Source organism: Prionailurus bengalensis, chromosome B4 (genome assembly GCF_016509475.1).
Source record: "Prionailurus bengalensis isolate Pbe53 chromosome B4, Fcat_Pben_1.1_paternal_pri, whole genome shotgun sequence".
Lineage (NCBI taxonomy): Eukaryota > Metazoa > Chordata > Mammalia > Carnivora > Felidae > Prionailurus > Prionailurus bengalensis.
This window is the reverse complement of record NC_057358.1, coordinates 68,135,977-68,154,960: the sequence shown is the minus strand read 5'-3', so window position 1 is coordinate 68,154,960 and position 18,984 is coordinate 68,135,977. Positions and strand designations below refer to the sequence as shown.

Here is an 18,984-nt window from a genome sequence, read left to right as displayed (position 1 = left end):
AAGAGAAAGTGAGGCAAACCAAGAAACAGACTCTTTAAAAAAAATGTTTATTTTTGAGAGACAGGGAGAGAATGCAAGGGGATGGGATGCAGAGAGAGGGAGAGAGAGAATCCAGACCAGGCTCTGTGCTGTCAGCACAAAGCCCAACCTAGGGCTCGGATCCATGAGCCATGAGATCATGACTTGAGCCAAAGTTGGGCACTCAACAGACTGAGCCACCCAGGAACCCCCGGGCCTGTAACTACAGAGAACAAACTGATGGTTACCAGAAGAGAGGTGGGGGGGGGGGGGTTAAAAAGGTGATGGGGATTAAGGAGCACATGTGTCATGATGAGCGCCAGGTGTTGTGTGGAAATACTAAATCACTATATTGTACACCAGAAACTAATATTACACTGCACGTTAACTAAGTAGAATTTAAATTAAAACATTAAAAAAAGAAAATCTACCCATTGGTGTGATCAATTCCAGGAAATAGATCACATCTTCCTACTCTATGAGCCCTGAACCCCTAACCAAAACAAGAAGCTTGAATAGAGCTCCTATTTTAAGGTCTTCTCTTTTGATTCATGGAATTTGGAGATGAACCTTAAAATGAGGCTTGATCCTTTGTTTCTCAAAACAAAAAGGAAAACACCACACTTTTATATCTCTATGAAGATACAAAAGACAAGTATCAGAAAACATCTCAAATTTTACTTCATATGTCAGATATCCTAGAATCGTATTGTAGTTTCCCACAGAATTGCCAACTCAATAAATTCTTGGCTGATGCTTCAGAATTTTCATCTCTAATATTCCAAATCCCTAATGGCCTTAAACTTCAAAGTCTAATCATTCAGTTGATTGATATGCCTCTTCCCAACTGGGTTGTGCACACAACAAATCTGAAACTTCTCCAGTATTTCCACCTTCCACAAACTGTGAGATGAGTGGCTCCTCATGATTGTCTTTTCCAACCCTAACTTCTTATAATTTTCCCCAAAGTATGTTCCTCTCAGACTACACTTACTGTATATAAATACTTCATGCTGGCTTCAATTACTTCAAGTTCTAGTACACATGCATATGCTGTTTGTTTTGGTGAGCAGTGATCCTGGTATAATAAGAGTATAAACATCTCTTCCTTAACCCTGTACTGATAAACTATAGTCTCCAGACTAGGTAATTTTAAGCTTCACAGGACCTATAATAGAATATTAAAAAACAAAACAAAAACAAAAACAAACAAGAACAACAACAAACTATACTTTGGTCTGAAGTATCTTTTCAAAAGAAAGATACATTGTCCTGAAGATTTTAGGAATCCAGACTACATTCTAACTTTAAAACCCTTATATTTGCCCCCAAACTACACTTACTCTATAGATATTTAGATTTCCAGCAAAAATGAGTCCTCATAACTGTGATAGGAGCAGAAACCAGAACTAGATGGCTTTGAACTATGCTTGTATATGAAAATATATCCTGTTGTACTTTGATTGTAGCTCTATTTTGGTATCAGTGGAAATGATATTTTTAAAAATCAATTTCTTCTTTTAAAAAGGGATTTCCCTTCTGCTCCAATTTTCACTTAACTTTGGGAATTTTCTATATTGGATCCCCAAATATTTCTTAACTGCTTCACAGTTAAAGTAGAATATTTAACTTTCATGACTTGACTCTAAAACACATTACAAAGAATGTCTTAAGCGACAGCAAACTTCTTGGAGAATGTACTTACAGTTAAGGCCCAATCCATAACCATGGGTTTAGGACATTGGAAAGCTTGACAAAGAAGTAAATTTCTTAAGGCTTAGTAGATATTCTTGGGCTTCATAACCAACTATAACTTTAGGTGTATCGACACATCCAAATGACACCACACAAAAGTTATTAAAAACTAGCTTTTAAATTATAAATCTTCTAGGGGCACCTGGGTGGTTCAGTTGGTTCAGCATCCAGCTTCAGCTCAGGTCATGATCTCACAGTTCACGAGTTCAAGACCCATGTCAGGTTCTATGTTGACAGCTCAGAGCCTGGAGTCTGCTTCAGATTCTGTGTCTCCCTTTCTCTCTGCCCCTCCACTGCTCGCTCTCTCTCTCTCTCTCTCTCTCTCTCAAAAATAAATAAACATTAAAAAAATGGTTCTAAATTATAAATCTTCTTTGTAGAATTCTTTCAAGTGGGAGGTAAAAAAAGGTGAGGAAGGTTACATTTTTATTCATTTTAAAGAATAAGAATACACAGAAGGTATTAAGTAATTGGAAAAAAACAGGAAATTGAGTATTAAGTAGACTTTTTGAAGGGCAAATTGAAATAATTTGATATATTTTAAATAATGAACTTAATCTTTAAAATAAAAATAATAGCTATTAATTGAGAAATACTCATTTATCAAGTTTTTAACATACATTATTATATTAGAAATCTTGCAAAATAGAGATTATTTTCCCATGTGAAAGGCATGGTTTCAACCACTTGCTTTAATGAACAAGACAGGTACTAACAGAATTCCCCAAGTTTCAATCCAAATTTGTTTTCAACAGTGAACTAAGTCACTCACTGTGTCATCAAATAGATGGTTCATTGATATTAAGCGGGCTTTTCCCTACTATCGCTTTTTAATGTCAAAAGAAGGGAAAAGGTATTTATTAAATATTTATTTCGTATAAGAAGCATTTTCTAGATAATGCCAGTAGTCTGGGGAAAAGGAACAGGTTATTCTGCCTTAGAGTTTTTTCATTTGTCTTGTTTTATTTTTCGTAAAACCTAAGGAACTGAATGCTTTTAAGGCAGCACAATGCACCTAGGTTTCCACTGTTCATCAGTAAAAGATACTCTGGAGGAAAGAGTAAGACCCACTAGACTCCAGATCAATCCAATCTTTCTTTTTCTACGTGTAGAATTGAGCAAAATGGACGTTTGACTGAAGCAATATTTTAAAACTATCAAAAGGCAGGGGTCAGCAAACTCTATATGTAAGGGCCAGATGGTAACTATTTTATGCTTGTGGACGAACAGGTCTCTGTGACAACTACACAACTCTACCATTGCAGTGGGAAAGCAGGCAAGACAACACATAAATGAATGTGGGTAGCTGTGTCCCCATAAAACTTTATTTACAAAAACCATACATGGGCTCGATGTGGCCCCTGGCCTGTAGTTTGCTGACCCTGAAATAGGAGAAAAATAAAATATAATCATAAGTTGGAAATGATGAAGTCAAGACATTTTCTTGTAGTACCTTAAAAGCCTTCTCATTGTTTTGTCCCAATAGCTCGCAGCAACATTCAAGTAGAAACATTAGGTTCTGAGCTACACATTTACTCATTGGAAAAATAGGGCAACTGCTCCTCTAGCTCTTTTACAATGTCCTTAAATGAAATATTCTCAAAGACAAAATTTTCAATGACATAGGGTGAGCTGTTAAAAACAACAGTAGTTTCATCTCTTCTTCAGTGTAAAGAATTTCACAATCTGGCATGTTTAATGATTTGTGCCTCTGAAGCAGTAGACTGAGAACATCTGTCGGTAAATTTGAACTTTCTAATTATATATATATTTTTTCCTAAATTACCCTTGTACCCTTTTTTTTTCCTATTTTACCCTTCTAGAACCTCTGAAAGAGATAATGTTATTAGTCACCTTTTATAGGTCATGAATCTGTAATTTAAAGTGACTAAGTAAATTACCAAGGTTATATAGCTACTAAACTCTAAGGCCAGGATCTGAACAATGTAGCCCTATACTTAGAGCTACTCTGTATGATTGTGCAAGTTATGGACCTCTTACAACACATAAGGGCACAGATGACATAGGTATGCTTATTGTAGAAATTTTCCACAGGCAACAATAAATTTCATATGTCTTACAAAATCAGTATTAGGAAAATTTTTCTGATAAAAGAATATATATTTTATAAGCAACCTTTTGTAATTCACAGCAATGTGCCATATATGATAGCTTCAGTCCTATGACCTTGTTCTTTTACACTATACTAAAGGAAATCTGTACCAGGATGGCCACCTGGAAGGTTACAAAGAGTAAGGTCTTGAGGGAAGTCTGTGTTCCTAGACTGTATATGTAACATCAGCCTCTTCCCAGCCTTTAAGTCCTGGGAATAGCTTATTACTATGAAAACGGATATAGAGGATGAAAAAGGAGAGCAGAATTAAAGATACTCTGAACATTACAGCATGATTGACTGGATATATAAACATAATATTAAGATTGGGAGATAGAGTCTTGGGAGAGAAGGAAAATGACTTATTTTTAAGGTTCAAAGCATGCAGATGATGGAGAAGTCACAGAGGAATGGAATATATGTACCCAAAGCTAAGAGAGTGGCCAGGGCTAGAGTCAGGGATATGGGTGTCATTTCCATAGAGGTGTAAGAGCTAAGGCCAAGAAAATGAGAGAACATACATGGGAAGAATCTAGGACTAGCAGCGGTGGGATCTACAAGATGAGCCAAAAAACAGAAAGAAAGTTAAAGTGTGATCAGAGAATGGATATAACAAGTTAAAAACAGGATCACTGAAGCCAAAACAAAACATGTGTTAATGAAAAGAGATTCTGGGTTTTTTTTTTAGTTTTTTTAAGTTTATTTATTTATTTTTGAGACAGACAGACAGACAGAGGCAACGAGAAGAGAGAGGGAAAGAATCACAAGCAGACTCTGCACTGTCAGCACGGAGGCTGATGCAGGCTCCAGCCCACGAAATGTGAGACCAGGACCTGAGCCTGAATCAAGAGTCGGAAACTTAACTGACCTGAGCCACCCAGGTGCCCTGTGAAAAGAGATTTTTAGGAATGTCTCCTGCTTCAAGGAGTTCCAGGAAGATGAGAACTGTGCAGAAATCACTTCAGCTCGCAGTTCAAGAGTAACTGGTGAATTCTGTAAAGTCAGTCTCAATCCAATAGTAAAGGAAGGGGCTAGAATAGGGTGAGGGATAAAGAGGTGGAAGGAGAGTATGCAGGGGCGCCTGGGTGACTCAGTTAAGTGTCCCTCTTGATTTCAGCTCAGGTCATGATCTTGCAGTTGTGAGATCGGGCTCTGGGCTGAGCATGGAGCCTGCTTGGGATTCTCTCTCTCTGTCTCTCTCTCTCTCTCTCTGCCCCTTCCCTACCTGTGCACACACTCCCTCTCTCAAAAATAAACATTTAAAGAAAAAAAGAAAAAGAAACAGAGGGCGCAGGCTATTTTTTTAATCTAAAATTTAGAAGGTAGAAAAGGAGGAAGAAAGGAAAAAGATTTTTTCTTTAAAAAAAAAAAACCAGAAGCTCATTCGAAATTTTTGAAGTTGAAAAATATAAAAACAGGGGATAAATCATTGACACCACTGTATTTCACAGAACACCCAAAAATCCCAAGTCACAAATCACTAGTGGATGCGAAAATAAAATCCTGTCCTGGTTCTCTTTTTTTCTAAGCAGCTTTATTGAGATATAGCTTTATTGAGATATAATTTGCATGCCATAATACTGACCCATTTTAAGTATAAAATTCAATGAGTTTTAGTATATTTACAGAGGCTTTAGTCTTACACGTCAAATAATGGACATAAGCATAAGAATGCTTAGTCTTGTTTTAGAATGCTGCAAGAACTCAGAACCTAATCATGAGAATAGAAATACAAAACAAAATAATACAGAAACACCAGTGCGGTGTGCTGCAATAACATTACAGCTTATCATGTGGAATGAGACAAATGGCTTAAATAGTCACTTTTGTAGTCTTTACAATAGATAATTAATGAGCCACATTCTATGAATCAAGTAAGCTTTTGTTTCATAACATTAAGAATCTATCTAGATCTATAATTGACTCATAGAGTAACTATGCAGTAATATATTACTTCTGGTACATTTTGCCTCATATTGATCTCTAAGGTTTCCTTTAATTTGTTCACTTGCTTGTTTTTGGTCATACATCCCAAGGCAATTTAATACCATGCAAAGTAGTCATTGTGTTAGTTCTTTGTGTTTAACCTCAATCTTGGGTTGTGAAAACTTACTGGTGCCTACAAATAACAAACATTATACAATGATCTATCTCTTTCTGTAGTCATTTGTGAAATTCACAAATTTAGATATCTGCACACTTTCTTTCAGAATGATTTCTAGACTTACAGCATGTTTATGCCTTACCTAAATTGAGAGAAAAGGCTCTTCAATTAAGTAAAAAGCAAACAGTACAAAAATGAAGATTAACCACGGTTTCTTCGTAACATACCTATATATGTTACCCCTCATCAGGTTATCAGACTTACAGAGATGTAAGGGAAATTGTATACTTATTTTATATTCAAAAATGTAACAGAAAAAAAGAATCATAAAGCTAAATCTTAACTACCCAAGCTTCTAAGTAATTAAACCTCATATCTAAAAACTTCTTCATGGGGCGACTGGGGGGCTCAGTCGATTGAGTGCCCAACTTCGGTTCAAGTCATGATCTCATGACTCATGAGTTCAAGCCTCACATCAGGCATCAGGCTCTGTGTTGACAGCTTGGAGCCTGGATCCTACTTCAGATTCTGTGTCTCCCTCTCTCTCTCTCTGCGCTTCCCCCACTTGTGCTCAGTCTCTCTCTCAAAAATAAATAAACATTAAAAGAAATGTTCTTAAATTTTCTCACGTTAACAGATTTAGATAAGGAAATCTACCTAAAGAAGTATATATTATATTTTTAAAACCATTTAATTGAACCCTTGATTTGAATATGTTAGCTCTCTTTCAACTACAGTAGGTAGTTATTAAAACAAATCTCTCCTCCATAGAACGGACAAAGAAAAATAACCACTTTCTTATTAAACATTAGAAAGAAATACATAAGACTTACTCTAATTTCTCTCTCAAAGTTTTAGTAAACATTGATTTTTTTAAAAAGCTAAAGAAAGGTAAAAAAAACTTAAAAGTGGAAGAATATAAATCTAATTTAAATGTTTTTATCATAATGAAAAAATAAAGAATAATTCAATTACATTTTGAGACAAGATTTAAATGTGTGATTTCTATAAGCATTCATGAAATTAGACTGGCTGGGACGAGGTGAAGTACTTTTTCAAAGCAATGACTTTATCACCTTTAGTTTATTTGTCTGTTAAAATTCTCACAGGAGTTGACGATCACCATTAGTGTTTTCCTCCATGAAAGGAGACTATTACCGCCTCAAAGGTATTTTCTGTAATCATTGTTCAACTATGTGTTGTCTTGTGAAATTGCAAATATTCTCAGGGTTGATAAAACTACTGACAGATCCATTGCTTCCCTTAATCATCCAAAAATGAATTTTGGTCTTTGAAATTCTCCTGACACAGTAACTATTACCGCCTCCTTAGAGTTCCATTCCAACCACACAAAGCCCATACTGCTTGGGAATCTTTCAAGCAACTCTTTCAAATGTGAGGCTTCTTCCATTAGATATGGTTTTGAAAGACCACTTTTAGATATGGTTTTGAAAGACATTATCCCAAGTCCAAGTTGTTTTCTACTCCTCTCTTTTCACTGATCAACTCAGCCCACAGACATCAGTCAAGTGACTTGTGTTACAATCTTTTTGGTCTGCAATTCTGTTTTTGCTCATAAGAGTCTCGCTACCTTTTGTAAATTAGCATCAACTACTAGTTTCCAGTCGCATTCATATAGGATGGGGAAGTCACGATTTTGAACAAGGAAGGAAAAAACAGAAATCTGGAAATCTGAATTGATAATGTTGAATATGAGTCAATACTAATGAGATAGGTTTTATTGCATCAGTAACCACAGAATTAAAAAGTTATGTTAAGGATAATAAAAATCATTAACAGAAAATTACTGAGCTCGTTCTATATGCCAGACGCTTCTGGATATTGCAAATACAGTGATAACCAACAGGAACAAGTCAAACACATCTTTGTTACAATTAAGCTTAAATTTTAGGGAAGGAAGATATGAAGTGTGCTGCTAAAAACAGGTGCTATGAAGACTGTATTTGATCAGGACCCTATCTAGAGTCCTGTGTCCAATATTAACACATGTTTATTAACACATGTTTCTGATAATTACATATAAATTATAAATCACGTAACCTAATATCTGCTGATACATTGGTTTGAAACTGTATTCTACCTTTGGTGTACAATTTGTGTCTTAAGAACGGAGATCTGTGTCAAATACCTGCCACAAAGTACTTAGAATAGCAACATGAACAGAGCAGAGGTCAGGAAAAAAATACCTTTTTTTTTTTTTAAGTAAAGAGTTCTGAACACTATCACAAAGCAAACATCTTTTGTTTTGTTTTGTTTTTTCATTTGGGTTTTGTTTTTGGTTTTCTAAATCCCTGTTGCTTCCTACTGTGCACAATAGCATACACTCTTTTTAAGTAACAGAGGTGTTGACTTTATTGTGGACATCATTTCACAATATATATGTGCATTAAATCATCACATGGGACACCTTAAAGTTACATAATGTTATATGTCAAGTGTATCTCCAGAAAGACAGGAAAAATAGTTTCAAGATGATAACAGCAGAGCATAAAACCAAGCATGGGCTCTTCTGAGCAAAGGACTTTGTGTGATAACACAGATGTCAGACCTGTGATGTAAGCCCTGATTCTACCCCAAAACAAGTCTAAAATCTGACCACTTGTCACCATTTCCATGGTTAACAACTTGGCCCATGCTATCCCCCAGGTTACTACAATGGTCTTTTAAATGAAATCCTTGCACAACGTCACAAATTTAACTCTTTGAAAGTAAAAAAAAAATGCTGTACTATGTAAAATAAATTATTTTCCAGGTGTATACATCTATTCTTGTTTTTTAAATCTAGCTTTTAAGCATTTGAGAGGGTGGAAAAATAACTGAATCATCACTGTTCCAAGGGATGAACATAAAAGTAAAAATTAAGTGCACTTAACCATACTGCTATTTTTTTTTTCAAATGGAAAGTGCCAAGCCAGTCAGTTTCAAAAGGAAATAGGCTACAGACTTACATAGAGTGTTTTATCAGCAGTTTGCTTTATGGAAGTCTGAAATTCAGTTTTCTTAAATTCAGGTATTAATTTTCACGGACTTAAATTTTTTAAAGGTGTTACTTTATATAGACATGAATATCAGAGTGTCAAGATATGGTGACTACATTATATTAAGCTTTAAAAGAGACGATACAGCCATGGGGTAATGTGTTATGCACATTTGACTATAGAAGATCAATTACTGAAAGCTTGTACTAACACATACATATGGATAAATAGACATAGATACATATATAAGTATAGATACAGGACTTGTTCTGTAGTTAAATATTTTGAGTATCACTCAGATTATTTATACACACACACACACACACACACACACACACACACACACACATATGTATTCTCAAGGAAGAGGGTTCATTTAAGGCATAAAAATATGATATATTTTGGCACCATAAGGTTTTTCATAAACTATATAATTAACTTGAGTAAACTGTGTAATACAAAATTCCATGAGAGGAATATTTTAACCTTATGTTATATCTTAGGTGGAGGAAAGACAAAATATTCTAGCCTGTTTTGAATAAGAAGAACATAAGGAAAGTAAGAAAACAATGAAAGAAAGGAAGGACTACTGAAGTAGGAAAAGAGAGGTTTATCTGATTTTAGAACATGAAGCATAGTGACTCACAACAATGCTTCTTTTCTTTCCTGTCGACAACTCTGAATAACGGAATAAACCAAAACACACAGATAATGTTTGGGACTCTGCCTCTCATCTACATTTAAGTCCCTCCACACAACAGGAGGCACTTTAGAGGAAGTCTGGGGGGATATAATAACATAAACTTGCAGCTCTGTTTTGTCATCCCAAACCCAACTTCTGAGAGGAAGAGCTGGAACTTTTGCCTTCTCCTTTGACCTTGCATCGCTCTCCTTCAACCTGCCTTTGCTTCCCCATCACACTGGTAAACTCCAAGATCTCACATCCTGTCCAGGCCTTAACACTGCAGATGGCTCTCACCTCCCTCCCTGCCCTGAATGTTTTCTCATCAAGGTCAACTGCCTGATTACAAGCAACTCAAAAACATACAGATAGTTCTACTTCTGATCTTGCTTAACCTTTATGCAGTTTTATCACCTTTTATCCCCCTTTCTGTTTGGAAAAGCATTCTTCCTCCAACTCACACCACAATTTCCTTATTTTGTTCCTATGCTTCGGTTTCCCTTGTGAGCTCGTTTGTCCATCCTTTAATGCAGACGTCCCCCAGCAATCTGTCTTGGGTTTTATTTTCTTCCTATGCATATTATCTATGGGCAATTTTACTTACTTCTATGGTTTTAATGACCAGCTCTAGGCTGATAGGCCCAAATCTCAACATTGCTAGTTCAAGTCTCTTTTCTGAGATCCAGAAATAAATACAACTCCCCATTGATCAGGTTTACTGATGGTCCATAGAGATATCAAATTTAACAAATCTAAAACTGAATTCATTGCTATGTCATTACCCCTCCCCAAATGAGCCCTCTTTTTAGGTTTTCTGATTTCGTTGTAGGCACTATCTTTCATCCTGTCGCTCAAGCGAGAAACCTTGAGTACCTTCCCAGCTCCTCCCTCACTCTCAACATCATACATCCAATAACCAAGTTCTGTTGACCCTTCAGTTCAGACATCTCTTAAGTCTATCCACTTTGTCTCCATTTAAACAATCATAGCCATTTCTTCCACAGCTCACATCTATGTCTGCACCAAACTGGCTGCTTACAATTATTCCTAGATCAAATCTCGCATCCTAATTGCAGCCCATGTGACCTTTCTAAAATGTGATGCTAGTCATTTCATTCTCCTCTTCAAAATCCTTTAACTGGTTCCCCACTGTTTCTTTCATTCATTCAGTATACTCCTTGTCTATTTACAGGCTATTATATTATGTTAAGTACTTCGTAGAGTGCCAGGGCTATGGTGACCACAAAATATTATCCAGCAAGACACTGTTTTTTCCTACAGCAAAGATTTGGTTCTCCTGCTAACCCCAGACTTCAGATTTATGGTTTCAGAACTTTACATTAATCATAATTGTTCATTCCTCTTAGTGATAATGATGCACTGACACATTATTTCTCATCCTATAAATGTTTCTGATATCTATTTCCCTGCTTTGCTTCTGTTTTAGTTCTCGATACCTTCCAGATTGAACCTGGACTTACTTTCTGTCTACTAATGGGACGTTTTGAATGCCTTAGCTTGGCTGCATTCTACAATGGAGCTCCTAGAAGTTCCCCAAGTTACATTTTTGCCAAGAACCCTCCACCCCCAAAGTAAATACCACTTTGCGTTATAGCTGCTACACCCTGGCTTGGTCTCTGAATTACTGGCTTTTCTCATTAAGGGCTACAGAATTGTTTCTGCTTTCTCATATTTTTTATCATTAATTATTTTCTACTTTCAAAATACAAAGCTTTGTTCTTAACTCTTTTTACCCTCATTTTCTTTACAACATATTTATTGGTGTTGTCCAATTTTTTTCCTTTTTAAAACTCTTTTTTTTTTTCCTTTGGTTGTTATGATGCACCACCATGGGTACTGTGATAGCTGTCCATTGTCTTTTCTGCCCTTACCACTGGCTTGCATATCTCCTGTCATCCATTAAAAGTAGTAGCCATTACCTAAAGTACTGACCATCATTCTATTATCTTTTATCTCTAAAAGTAAATGGTTCAGTCATATACTTTGAAAGCTTCAATGATTATTTCCAGATCACTCTTGTCAGTTCCAGAACCAGATGCTCACAATTCTTGAATTTCCAAATGCTGCGAGAGGTTCTGTGTCTGAAGCTCATGGGGCTCCTCTTCTTTAATCCCCTTCATAGCTTCTTTCTTTTCCAGTAGACTGCCTTTTGTTATTATTAGATGAGATAATATATGTAAATGGCATATCATGGATGGCACACAGTAAGGCACCACATTTATTAATCCCTTCTTCTGCATGTATCTACACTTGAAATGTTAGTAATGTTAGTGAATTTTACCTCCACTTCTCTTGGAAAGTGAATGTAAAGTAGCAATTTTCATGGAGTCTCCATCCTCTGAAATCTCACATTCCCACCCAAATGAAGCCCTTCTTTCTATAGCTTTGATGAGCACAACTTTCCAACTAGCTTCCTCTTTCTACTTTATCCTGCGCACTGATTCCAGACAAATATTCTTGCGTCACAGCCTAATTATCTGAATGGCCTGTTCAGATACATTCAATGGCCTCCCAGCACCCGTTGAATACTAATTTTGAGATTATGAAGGTACAGAAAGATACTCATATCCCTTTTGGTGAGCCTAAGTATTCAACTCAGAGTCCTGGATTACTAGGTGATAGAAGACATCCTATAGGTTATAAAGTGAACCTTCAAAACATATAGCACTTGAACAAGCATTACATACCTCCCTTCTATTCCATTTCTTCTCTGATGTTAATTCTAGAATGGATTTTAGTTACTTATTCTCTGGCTTTAAATGCCTCACATTACAATTAAAATTCCTGTTCCAGGTACTTGACAATGGAATTCAAATATCACAAAGTGAATGCAACAGAAAGTAGGACCATGACTGTGGACAAATGAGTTATGATTGTTTCAATCAAGGAAATAACATTCTTATTGCTTTTGACTCATACTATATAAATTTATGCAACGTTTTTAAAGTAAACTCTACCCCCAATGTAGGGCTTGAACTCACAAACCCAAGATCCAGAGTCATGTGCTCTACTGAAATTTATACAAATTTATATAAAATCAATTTTTCCTTATAATCCAGATACGTGAAGGTAGTTTAGGAACAACTCTGTTTAGACTCACTCGAATAATTCACAGCTCTATATAACATCGACATTATATTATTCTACAAATAAAACAGAATTAGAAATATGCTTACATGAAAAGTAAGAGGTAAAGCCAAAATTAATATTCTAATTTCAAGCTATTCAGGCTTCCTTCTTCTTGGGCAAATTTACTTTAACATATAAAAGTATAAGCATGATTGCCTGGGAAAGTTAAGGAGTCAGGATCCCTTCAAGCAGACAGCATAGTCTTCCTCTGACTTTTATGACATGATTCCTCCCAAATTGCTGGGTATTTATCCCACATTGTCTTATTTAGAAAAGCATCTACTCCCTCAGCATTGCCGCCAAAGTGTTGAGAAGACTAACGGAATGTATACAACGAAGTCTAAGATAAAGGAGAAAAACCTCAAATGAAGAGGAAAACATTTATTTATTTTCCAAATGAATTACATTGCTTTGTCTCCCACTGCTCCCATCAGCTTTACTGATGCTGGGGAGGCCACTCCCCAAAAGAAAGACTCTCCTCTCCTAACCACAACCATCTCCTCCACATTCACACCTTTCCTCTGCATAAGCAGCTACAGGGCAGAGGGAGAAGATAAGGAACATTAAATTGTTTTTGCAACAACTAAAAATCTTTATACAATTGTTATGATTAAGTAATTGGTAGTATCAAATAATAACAATGGATCATATATTTTATTTTCAGTCAGCTATGCTTGAAATCCACCACCCACCCAAGCTGATTTTGATTTTATAATGGGCCATTCTCCTCCTGGACAATGCTATAAGCCACCACAGCCCAGAGGGGCCCGTCTTGCATGTTCACACGCAGCTCAGGTGTTCACAAAAATAGCAATACAAATCTTGATCACTTATTAATATTATCATTAATGAATACCAAATGGAGGGTTTTCTGCAACAACATAAATATTCTAAGTTTCTTAATTCTGAACTACCTACGCCAGAACATATCCTCTTAAATATATAATTTCCCATCTATAGCAGAATATTTGCAAGAATAACATTATTAAAGAAATAACACTGGACATCGACTTTAGTTTAATTGAAAATTAAGCTGATCAGTAAATTATCCTCAAGCCAGTGTGAAAAAAAAATGTGCATATTGACAACTCAAGAAGGTGACGGAGTCAGGCTGGTATAGGGGAAAAACATCTGGTTTGTAATCCATGAGAACTGGTTTTAGCCAAGATTCTAATACGTTCAAACTGTGATTCTGAGCAAGTGAACAAACTTTCACAAGTGTCATTTTTTGTTCTTTTTTTTTTCTTTTAGATATAGTACAATGAGATTTTCCTAATGTGATTTCCTACTGGAATAACATATATGTCTAAGGATTTCATCAGACCGTATGGATTTCTTTCCTAGGTTTTCCTTGGAGAAGTCTTCTCTACTACATGCACAAAATATTTTATCAACAAATGGAAATGCACTGAGGCTTCTAACTTGATAAGCAAAGCAAGATTCAAGTCATGGGATTGGAAAACAATTAATTAAAATTGAAATCCTAATAAGGAAGTTTCCACATCATTAGTTTCATAATGTACCTGTTTCTGCTTATTTCACTGTCACTAGTAAAATTTAATTGCTTCATATTTCATATTTATTATTTTGCATATAGCATGTGTTTCAGATTAGAGAAAGTAATAGAAAAAGCATTAATCAAGCCAGGCCAGTCTCAGCCTTTTTTGCAGTCTCTGATCATCATTTTTATACACACATTTGAGCAATTCTTGTGATTATATTTTTGTTAATTATATGTTATCTCTTAAGCGTTCTGTACTCCTTATGGCAGCATCTAACCACTAAAATTACAATTTCAACCTTAATATGCAAATCGATATTAACTATACAGACACCTTTTTTTTTATGTTTATTTTTGAGAGAGAGAGACACAAAAGAGTGTGAGTGAGGAGAGGGGAGAGAGAAGGAGACACAGAATCTGAAGCAGGCTCCAGGCTCCAAACTGTCAGCACAGAGCCTGATGCAGGGCTTGAACTCAGGAACCACAAGGTCATGACCTGAGCTGAAGTCACATGCTTAACTGAGCCACCTAAGTGTCTGTACAGACAACCTTTAAACATTGTTTTCATGGCCTAAATATCCAAAGCTCTCATATATACACAGATAGTTTAAAAAGGCAATACTTAAAATTTTGAGGTAGAAAAATTTGGGTTTCTTTTTTTTTTTAAGGTTATTTATTTATTTTTAGACAGAGAAGGGGTGGGGCAGAGAGAGAGAGAGAGTGAGAGAGAGAGAATCCCAAGCAGGCTCTGCACCGTCAGCCTGGAGCCCAACACAGGGCTTGAACCTGTGAGCCACAAGATCATGACTGAGCCTGAGTCAAAATCAAGACTTGGGACACTTAACCAGCTGAGCCATCCAGGCTCATTCATTTTTATATACTTTTTATGTATAAATTTAATTTTTCTGGCACAAGTGTTATTTCCAGTTTTAAATAATACAGCACCTAAACTGGTCTTTAGAATAAGCTTAAAGGATCTTAATTACTTCCTCTGAAAATTTTCTGAATCAAACACTGGTCCTGAGAACTATTCTTTTTCCAGATGGCCAACTTAGTGAATTTGCCTCTCTAGAAAAACAGGGATTTTGAAGACCACCAATCTGTTATACAAGGGACCCTCTCTCCAGGTAAAATTGGCATCCTTTGAGGGGCTCAAATAACCTGATTGCTTCATACAGAAGTTTTTGGTAGTATTTATTGAAATACAAAGCCTGGCATAACTAAGGCCACACGGTGCCTTCAAACTTGATGGGAGTATAGTTTCACTTTCATGACCTCTAGAAATAACATTGTACCAGAATGCAAAAGGATCTAAAAACTCTCTTCTCACTTCTCAACAATACAGTCCTGAAGCCCCGTGTTTTCTCCCCTCAATATGTAACTCTCTTTTTTTCCCCTAATAACATTGTCTCAAAGAGATATTACAAGCAACTAGTAAAGATAATGGGTAAACTATAGGTATAGTTCCACAAGCAGTGCAATTTATTATTGCCTTAAAGTATCTAAACACAATCCAGGGCCAAGCCCATGATGATAACAGTAAGGCACTTGTCAGAAGGGAAAAATCTAAGAGGAACCTCCCCAAATTCAGTAATCAAGACAAGTAATATTATTTTTAAATGGTTTATTTATTTTTGAGAGAGAAAGAGCATGAGCAGGGAAGGGGCAGAGAGAGAGGAAGACACTGAATCCAAAGCAGGCTCCAGGCTTGGAGCTGTCAGCAGAGCCCAACGCCAGACTCGAACTCATGAACTGTGAGATCATGACCTGAGCCAAAGTCAGATGCTTAACCTATTGAGCCACCCAAGCACCCCAAGATAAATAATATTTTAACGGAATATTCTAAAACATCAAAATTAAAGCAAAAATCCCCAATGAACAGAATATTAAAAATTTAAGTAAAGAAAAGATATTATATACTATATCTAGCTAAATAAGTCCTCACACCTGCCGTTTGTTTATCTTGCACTGGTTTATTGTAGAATAGCTACAGTTGTTCAAGTCATCAATGTCAGTACACATATCATTAAACACTAAATCTATACTTTTATTATTTTTCCATACTTATAAATAGAATTTTAATTGTTGGTCATGGACACTCATGAGATGCACTTTATATTCTGCTGCTGTTTCCAAAAGAATTTTAAGGAGATCCAATTTAATAGAGTGCTAGTCTTCTCCCCTTCTTAATAATAATCCAATTACTCATGTGCTTCAGGTAAATATATTATTATAACTATTTAATGTCACCTTGATGACGTTATCCCACCTATGAAGTTTTTTTAAGCATTTTGAATCCACAAATAATAAATTCTTTATACTTCAATACAGAAACACTATAGTATAACTTTATAATTTATAATAATTATTTACAACTAGAAAGCACCTGTACTCTCTCAGACCCTTTGCTGATGCTGCTTCTAGAGGCGTGGCTCACACTGATCCTCACTGCACACTGCTTTAGGGAAGACCACCAGAGCTCGAGTAGTTACATAAAACAAAACAAAACCAACAAGCAAACAAAACCAAACCAAACAAAAAGACCAAAAAAACAGGTGCTTATGTACAATAACATAAAAACAAATAGTCCTCGATTGCAATAAGCATTAAGGTTTCAATTATTTAAAATTTCAGAAATTTGAGAGATACTTTCTTGCTCCAGCTCCCTTTCCTTGTCCACGTTTACCATTTTGCTTTAGAGCAGAGGGGGCAGGCTTTCAGCTGACCTAATGAAACACTGCTGCAAAATTGAGAAGCCAACCTGTGTGCAATTGCAGTTCAGCCAGAAAGAATGCTAATTCTTGGCTTCAGTGCTTTCTTTAAAGAAATCATTCAGGCTTTTCTGTGGCATGGAACACTGTGACCAGCCAGGAACTGTTAGAGATGAAAATAACCTTTCTTTGTTATGATCCCAAAAATGTAGTATTTGTTTCAGTTTCATATGAGACCCTCGTACCTAGTTTAAAAAAAAATTGGGGGATGGGTGGGGTGTGGAATTAGTCAGGCCTAGCCATTGTCTATAAAGGATATAATCTCCTAACTTACAGCGTGCTCCCAAGGGGCTTGTAAGAGGCATACAGCAAATGCTTTAAAAAAAATAGGGTATCATTTTGCAATTGCTCAAGTATGGTCAAAGAACCCTGGATATAGAGGAGGAGGAGCTGAGTTGAGGGCCCGCGCAACCTTTACAAGCTGTATGACAATGAATTCTGATATGAGATATCCTTTTCCCTAAAACGGCATTACTAATACCCACATCACAGAGTTGTAAGAATTAACTAACATGACAACTATAAATAATATATAAATGATAAACTGCAACACAAATGCCATGAAGAATTTTAAAAGATAACAAAATATAATAAGAATGTAAAGTAGGATTGTAAAGCCAATCTCCATTTCTACTGGAAATAAAATTAAGTTTTAAATTATTGTGATCTGTCCATAGAGGTATAAGCTAACAAACTGAGATATTGCAACGAAATAATTTCTTAGATTAAGATTTTCACTTTTAGGAACATGAATTCAAAGACTGCAGAATCATTAATATATGATCCTTTCAATTTTTATTAGGTTAGAAAAGTCAATTCAAATAAAAACACTTAAAAGATATTTTCACTTAGAAAAAAAATCAAAAAAGTGGATGGAGAATTACCTCAGTTTGATAACTTTCCAAGTGGTTTTTAAGTAACATAAGAATAATGGATACTAAAAATAAAGTAAGGTGATTCCATTATAAAGAAATAATTGAAGAGTAAAAATTTTATGTCATAGTACCATTTGACTACTAGTAGTTACCAGAGTAGATAGAATATAAATTAAATTGGAAATTTTCAAATACCCTTATTGGGTATGTTAAAAATGTATCATTTTTTGATTTGCTACATTTGGTTCCTTTATTTTTTTTTTAATTTTTTTTTCAACGTTTATTTATTTTTGGGACAGAGAGAGACAGAGCATGAACGGTGGAGGGGCAGAGAGAGAGGGAGACACAGAATCGGAAACAGGCTCCAGGCTCTGAGCCATCAGCCCAGAGCCCGACGCGGGGCTCGAACTCACGGGCCGCGAGATCGTGACCTGGCTGAAGTCGGACGCCTAACCGACTGCGCCACCCAGGCTCCCCCATTTGGTTCCTTTAAAATAACTTTATAAAACACAGACATGTTTTACATGGCAAAAGAATTTTGAATAAGGCATATAAAATTCTTAATTTTTTTTTATCCTGATCATTTTTGTTTTCTCTTTATTCTACTAACTCTCCTTGAGAAATATTACCCACTCTGGTTTTCATTACTATTAATATATGATTCTCAAATCTACTTCCACTACCAATATCTCTTCTAAAGTCCACATTCCTGTTTTCAATTATCTACTGGACATAATACTTGGAAATTTCCCATGGACCCTTTGGCCCCTTCCAAAACAAACTCAACATCTCCCACCCTCTGACATCCACTTCTGTCTCTATATTTCCACCTGATTAAAAAGAACAGCTACCCACACAATGACTCATGTCTAAAATGTGGCAATCATGATTTTGCCTAATTTCAGACCCATCTGATCGGTCACCAAGTTTAATGGGTCCTACTTTTAAAATATCTGTCATTTTGGATTTCATCCCCACTCTGCAACTTATCTTCTCATCTTGTTCCCCATGTATCT

General features: G+C 35.9%; 1 protein-coding gene across 4 annotated transcripts in view; it reads right to left on the bottom strand.

Annotated features, from left to right (window-relative positions):
- CNTN1 (contactin 1) overlaps positions 1-18,984 on the bottom strand; it is a 365,959-nt gene that overhangs the window by 287,141 nt on the left and 59,834 nt on the right. The window lies entirely within an intron of this gene.